This window comes from Pteropus medius, unplaced genomic scaffold (genome assembly GCF_902729225.1).
Source record: "Pteropus medius unplaced genomic scaffold, Ma_sr-lr_union100, whole genome shotgun sequence".
NCBI lineage: Eukaryota > Metazoa > Chordata > Mammalia > Chiroptera > Pteropodidae > Pteropus > Pteropus medius.
Window position 1 is genome coordinate 620,459 of NW_024347793.1, and position 7,354 is coordinate 627,812.

Sequence of the window (7,354 nt, forward strand, 5' to 3'; positions counted from 1 at the left end):
CAATGAAATTAAACCTCCAGGCCTAACTTATAGGAACTACAAAGAATGGAGAAACAAATGGAACAGCATCATGAGCAAACAGACAACTCCAGCGTGTGACACATTCTCTAAGCCAACTGGCCCGGTTGCTCCGAAAAGTCGCCGCTGTGAAAAATAAACAAGATTCTAATTAAAAGGGATTAGAGGAACATAATCTTTAATGCATGCATGAACCTTGATTCGATCCTGGTTTAAAAAAAAAAAAAGACTTCTTAGAATAATAAAGACAATTGAAAATAAACTGGCTATTAAACGGTATCATGGAATAAATGTGAATTATCTTTGGTGCGATAAAGGTATGATGCTTATTTAATAAAATGCTCTTATTGTGAAGAAACGCTGAATTATTTAGGGGTGAGGGGTCATGATGTATGAAACTTTAAATGTTTAAAAACAAATATACATGGAGTTGTTCCTGGAGCGACATAGATTTGAACCACGAGGGTTCACTTCTATGAGATTTTTTAAAATAAATACTGTAAATCTATTTTCCTTATGATTTTCTTAATAACCTGTTCTTTTCTCTAGCTCACTTTATTGTAAGACTACAGTATATACAACACATAACATACAAAATTTGTGTCCGTCGACTGTCTATGTTATGGATAAGGCTTCTGGTCAACAGGAAAGTGTTAGTAGCCAAGTTTTTGGGGAGTCAAAAGTTATACATGGATTTTGACTGTGCCCCAAACCTCTGCATTGTTCAAGGGTCAACTATGCATATGTGAATATACACATATTGTATTATACATACATAGTTACATACACACACATAGATAAAACATGTGTGGAAACGTGTTGACAATCATTGAATATAGGTATAGGGTTGTGGTAGTTTTTAAATATGTCCACAAATTCTTTGACACTTTTCCCTTCCAAAGGTGGAGCCCACTTCCCCTCCCGGTGAGTGTGGGCTGGGCAGGAGTGGTCGTGTACAGCTTTGAGACTAGATACAAAAGGCACAGTAGCTCCTCTACCGTCTCCCTCTGGGATCACTCTCTAGAGGGGTGCCAGCCGCCATGCTGTGAGGAGGCTCAAGCAGCACTGTGGAGAGGTCCACGTCGTGAGCAGCTGAGGCCTCCCGCCAATAGCCAGGTGAGGGAGCCACCGTCAAAGGGGCTCTGTCGGCCCAGTCGAGCCTCCGGATGAAGCAGCCCCGGCTGATGTCTTGGCGACAGTCACATGAGAGATGCTGAGCTAGTACTCCCCAGATTCCTGCCCCTCAGAATCTGGGTGGGATAATAAACGTTTGGTGTTTTAAGCAACTATGTTTTGGGGTAATTTGTTACACAGCAATAGCTAACAATTAGAAGAACATACCGTGTTCATTGTATGATCCTTTTCGGTTTTTTTAAATGTTCGAAATATTGAAAATTACAATCTAGCACTGTGAAATAAAGGATCGTATTCCTTAGAGTCTCAAATAAAAGGTAAGAGATTGGCCCAAAGTCACACAGCCAGACAGGGGCAGAGACCCACCCCCTTCCCTGAGAGGGATCCTTAGCCTGGCATTCAAGATCCTGAGGTTCCCGTGTATCTAAGAAGACTCATCTCTTGTCACCACCCACGTTTCCCTCTCTGCCTCTACCTGGAACTAGTCACAGTTCACCTCAAGTCCTTTGAAAGCAACCTCTCCCCGATCTAACTCAATCCGCTTCTTCCAGGAAGCCTGCCCTAACTACCTTCCTCATGCTGGATAAAGTTTACTCTCAGCTCTCGAAGCACCTTTCTCTTAGAATAATCATTGATAATATTTGCTGAGTGTATATCATTGATAATATTTGCCAGGCACTTTGCTGAGGACTTGGCCCATATTCTACGGGTAATCTTCACAATCTTCACAGATCTGTTTATAAATCAAGCACCACTGTGACTCTCGTTTTACAGATGAGTAACCTGAGGCCCAGGGAAATAAAGTCACTTGTTCAAGGTCACCTAGCTTTTAAGCATCGGAGCTAGGACTTCAACCCTTTTGGGTTCATACTTTTTATCTGTCGTCTTTAGTGGCGCCTAAAGATGACCACATCCTAATCGTGAGACACTGTGAATTTGGTAATATTTGTGGCAAAATAGGTGTGGCAGATGTGATTAAATTAAGGACCCCGAGATGATCCTGGATTATTTGGATGGGCCCCGGAGAATCACAGCATCCTCGTGAGAAAGAGATAGGAGGGTCAGAGAAGGAGATGTGACAATGGAAACAATATGAGAAAGACTCCACTTGCTGTGTGGCTTTGCAGATGGAGGGAGGGGCCATCAGCCAAGGAATGCAGGCATCCTCTAGAAGCTCGAAAAGGCCAGGAACAAGTATTCCCCTAGAGCCTCCGGAAGCTGTGTGATTCTCCCAACACCTGCGATGTTAGCCCCGTGAGACCCAGTTTGGATTTCTAACCTCCACAGTGGTAAAAATAAATGTCCACTGTTTGAAACCACTAAGTTTACGGTAACTAGTTATCATAATATAAGTGTTGGGGTATGGCATTTGTGTGCACACGCGTGCATGTGTGTGTGTGTGTGTGGTGGTGGTGTTGGTTTTAAAATATGTCCAAAAAGCAGTACGAAATGAATACAACACCTAGGCTGAACAACCCTAGCAAGTGAGTACTGATATTTCTCGCCAGTTTACGGGGAAGGTTAAGAAGTTTCAGACAGACTCGACCACGTCTCCACAATTTACCGAGGCGGGAATCCAACCCAGGACCACCGGACTCCAATTACACTTCAATGAGACGCTTCTCAAACCACACTGCACACATGAATCCTATGGAGAGCTTGTTTAAATGCAGACCATGATGCATCCTGCTTTGAGGAGGTTGTGATTCTGCATTTCTGCCAAGCTCCTGGAGAGAATAAATGAGGCAGAGACCCCCTGGCTCTGAGCAAACCTGCACTAGATGGATGGGTATGTTACACTCACAGCTCTTGGGGGGTAGTTCCAGGGCAAATGGAGTCTGACACTTTGGGGTTCTAACGCCCATTGGTATTAGTCCTCTTCCTCAGTTTCCCCATCTAGTAAACAGGGATGAAAAATAACTGACTGGGAATGAAATTAACCACGTTAAAGGCATACTATATGGCTGGCCTGAAACATAGTAGCTGCTCAATAATAATAATAATCATAATAAATGTTACTTATTATTCCAGTTGGGTCAAATGCGCAGTAAATATTTGTCGGTAATAGGATTGAAGGTTGTGGCCCAGGTAGTACACTGCAGACCATCCCTGCAGCGTGCAGCAGGTGCTCAGGCCACCTGCTGATTAGAGGGGACCTTTTAGTCCAGTTTTGGGGTATAGAGACAGCTCCTTCTCTGCCTCGCCTCCTCTGGCCAAGTGACAGCCCCCCACCCCACACTTAGGGAAAAGGAAGTAACATCTCCTCCCCAGGTGATGGCTAATGGCCCAACCTTTGGTTTTACTGTCCCCTGATTTGGTGGGAGGGTGGGAATCTGGCCACTTTGGGGGGCTCTCCTCACCCTTTTGAAGACCACCCTCTTGGAGAACCCTGCCCCCAGCTTCTGTTAGAGTCTGACCTTTTCCCAGCTGTTGATATGGCTCAGCCGGGTCTGCGCAGTAAGTCTCTGGCAGGCTGGTTTTCTACCCTGGCTCAACGTCTGTGGGGAGAAGTTTGCACCTCGGAGGCGGGGACCCGCAGACGTGGCATTCTTGTGCTCGGACCTCAGTCAAGGCGTGCCCCTTTCCAGGCCTCAGTCTGCATGTTGGTACCCTGTCCTAATCCAGACCCCTCTGCACCGCCTTCCTCATTTATAGTGTGGCCTCGACCGCTGAGGGAGAGTGACCAGATGTAGCAAATAAAAGCATAGGACGCCCGTTAGATCTGAATTTCAGATAAACAACAAATACTTGAATGTTTTATACAGGTAACATCAAATTTACCGTTTTAACTGTTTTTAAGTATCCAGTTCGGTGGCATTGAGTACATTCCCATCGTCGTGCAGCTGTCCCCACCATCCATTTCCAGAACTTTCTCATCGTCCCAAACCGACATTCTGTCCCCATTAAATACTAACTCCCTCCTCCCTCCCCCAGTCCTGCGCTCCCACCATCCACTTTCTGCCTCTGAATCTCACTCCCCTAGGGACCCCCTAGAGTCCCTATGAGTGGAATCACACAGTATTCGTTCTTGTTTGTCTAGCTTATTTCATTCAGCATAATGTCTTTTTTAAAGTTCATCCCTGTCGTAAGATGTCTAACAAATAATTTTTTCGTGTCGTTATGTCACAAATATTGCACAGGACGAATATGGCATGGAACATACTAATCCTAAAAAGTATTTGTTGTTTATCTGTGATTCAGATTTAACTGGGAATCCTGAATTTTAGCTGGCATCTCCACCTGTGGACCTTCTTCACATAGCAGCCAAAGGGATTTAAAAAAAAAAAAACCAAACGGCTTTATTGATATAGTTTATCTACGATAAAATTCACCTGTTTTAAGTGTACAATTGAACGAATTTTATTGTATATTTACAAAGTTGTATGACCATCACCACGATCTAATTTTAAAGCAGTTTTATCACCCTAAAAAGAAACCTCATACCCATTTGCAGTCACTTTGAGTTTCTACTCCCAGCCCAAGATAACCAAGACAACCGGTCTACTTTCTGTCTTGAAAGATGTGCCTTTTGGGGACATTCCCCCAAATGCCATACTATGTTGGAGTCATAGAGTATGTGGTCTTTTGTGACTGGCTTCTTAGCATGATGTTTTTGCGTTTCATCCACGTCGTAATGTGTATTAGTATTTTCTTTTTATTGCTGAATAATATTCATCATGAGGATCTATACCACATTCGATTTATTCGCTCACCCGTTGATGGACACTGGGGTTATTGCCTCCTCAGGGCTGTTGTGAATAATGCTGCTGTGACCATGAGTGTAGAAGTTTTTGCATGGATGCCTATTTTATCTCACTTGGGTAAAACTTGTGGATAACTCATAAATAATTTGGTAAGCCTATGTTTAATTTGCAAAAAAGTCTTGTTGAGCTATATTTCATATGCATAAGGATATGAGTTTTTTGAAAGAAAAAAAACCACCTTTATTATTATAAGGAAAATAAATATACAGCAAAACAGAACAGGAAGGTGGTGGGGGTGGAAGGCATGGAAAAACTCAATCACCAAACAAGCTGCCGAGCATAGTTTTCTGCTGCAGGGAGACTGATTTGGCCCTTACTTCACCCGCCTTTTTTGATTCAAAGAAACCTACTCTTTGCAGGGTTGGGCCCAGGGAGCCCCATTTTCCATTCTAGTCTCTTCTTGGGCTTTTGGGAAAGGTGGTACAGTTCTTGGGCTTTCAAGATATGAAAGGACAAGATTTGACAGCCCTTGGTTCCAATGTCGTCCTCAGCCCCATCCCTCAGAATTCATTGATATCAAAGACTTGAACACAACAGAATTAGGGCAACTTAGGCAGAAGTATGCTGAGCAATGAGGCTATGCTGATGAGAGCAGAAGCTAGCCAGGAGGTAGAGTACAATAAGAGAGATGCTGAGAAATTTGTGGGCAGAGGTGAACTGAAGCTAGTAGTCCGTCTGTTCTCAGTGTGCCAGTAACTGAGCCTGTCCTTAGTCAGCGGTCTCAAAGGGTATCTCTTTCACCAGACATAGATAGCCTGCCAGCTTCAGAAGCCTGTCCGGCTTGGGGTGAGGCACTCGCTTCTACCCCTAAAGGTATTTCTTCAGACTAATTTGTACCCTCTGATCAAATCCCTCCAGTGCCTTCCCAAGAAGTTAAAATAAAAACTAAATTTCTCACTAATGGTCATAAGGCACTTTGCTAGGTCCTCAATGGACCCCTTCAGCCTTACCTTCTTCCTTCTCGCTTTCATCCCAAACTCAGATGTTTGCAATTAATATTCCCCCCATCAGCCCCAAATGCCCTCCCAGCACCTGCCTCACTAAATTTCAGCCAACTTCTACTTCTCTCTCAAGTCTTTGGTTAAACCACCTCCAGAAAGGCCCCCCACCCCGGTCCCCAGTATAGTGAAGTCTCCCCCAGTACTCAGCTTTTCCTTAAACTCTCTGGTTCTTTTACTCTGAGTTCCTACCAAGTGACAAGGAGAAAATTCTGAGACATCCTAAATTAAGTGAAGGCAGGCCAGAGGGTGAAAGGAAGAGACATAAGGGGTCAATCAGTTCACAACTGCAGTGCAAAACCAACGAAAGGTTGCTCACACTCCTTAGTGCATGTTGGCATTATTAAATTAACTTCCACGTGGCTAAAAAGAGAGGATAGCCAGGTGCCCTCCAACCGCAGGAGCCTCTGCTTCTTGTTTACACGTGAGCTTTACTGACTCTGCTGTCTGTGGGCTCTGCAGCATCCATGCCAGAACTAGGTCACCTTCACTTTCTCCCACCCCTTTGCCTATAGCTAATGCAAATTTTTTTGGACGGCTTACATTTTTTTTCCCCTCCTCCCTTCTTGAGGCATAAAAACGCTTGCAAACTCGGAGATGAGGGTTATGTCGTCTTTCCTACCTAGTCGTGCTGCGGGTTTAGACTCCAAGCCCCAAGACAGGTGTTTTTTCTTTTTTCTTTCTTTCTTTCTTTTTTTTTTTAGCAATGGGTCTAATAAACCCTGTTAAAAATTTTTCAGCAGTGGAAATTAAAAAAAATTTTTTTTTTACACATGCGTCCTAATTACAAAGAAATTAACACAGCTTTGCTCTGCTGGACTTCCAGTTCCCCGAGGGCAGTTCTCTAGTTGCCCCCGTATTTCCTAATGCCCGGCAGTTTCCAGCGCCTTAGACGAGGTGAAGTCATTTAATTCTCATGCCCCTATAACATCTGTAACATTATGAGTCCAATTTTACAGGTGGGGAGACCGAGGCACAGAAATATTAACTAACTTGAGCATGCAGTACTCAAAACATTTTTCTTTAATGAATTAATAACTATTGGTTAAACCGCCTCCTCCAGATAGGGTGTTTTGTAGCTCTGGAACACGGTGCTATACAAACTTTTCCTAAGCTTTCTGTGCACCTTGTGGGAGTTTTTCCTAAGAAAGCCCCACCCCCCCAGGCAGGCAATGGCGCGTCCCTACTTTGTGTTAACCTCCTCTCACGATATCCAATGGCAGACAGCTGCATAAGCCCCTCCTCCTGCAGCAGCCAACGGCCTGCAGCTCTATTTTAAGCCCCTCCCCCGGGAGCGAAGGCTATCAAATGACCCGCCGCCTACATTGATTGGGCCTTCTGTCTCGTGGTACCCAATGGCCTTCCTTCCACACAAAGCCCCGCCTACTGTGGCGGCCCATGGCCCGCCCCTCTGCCCTAGGCCCCGCCCAGAGAAGTCTT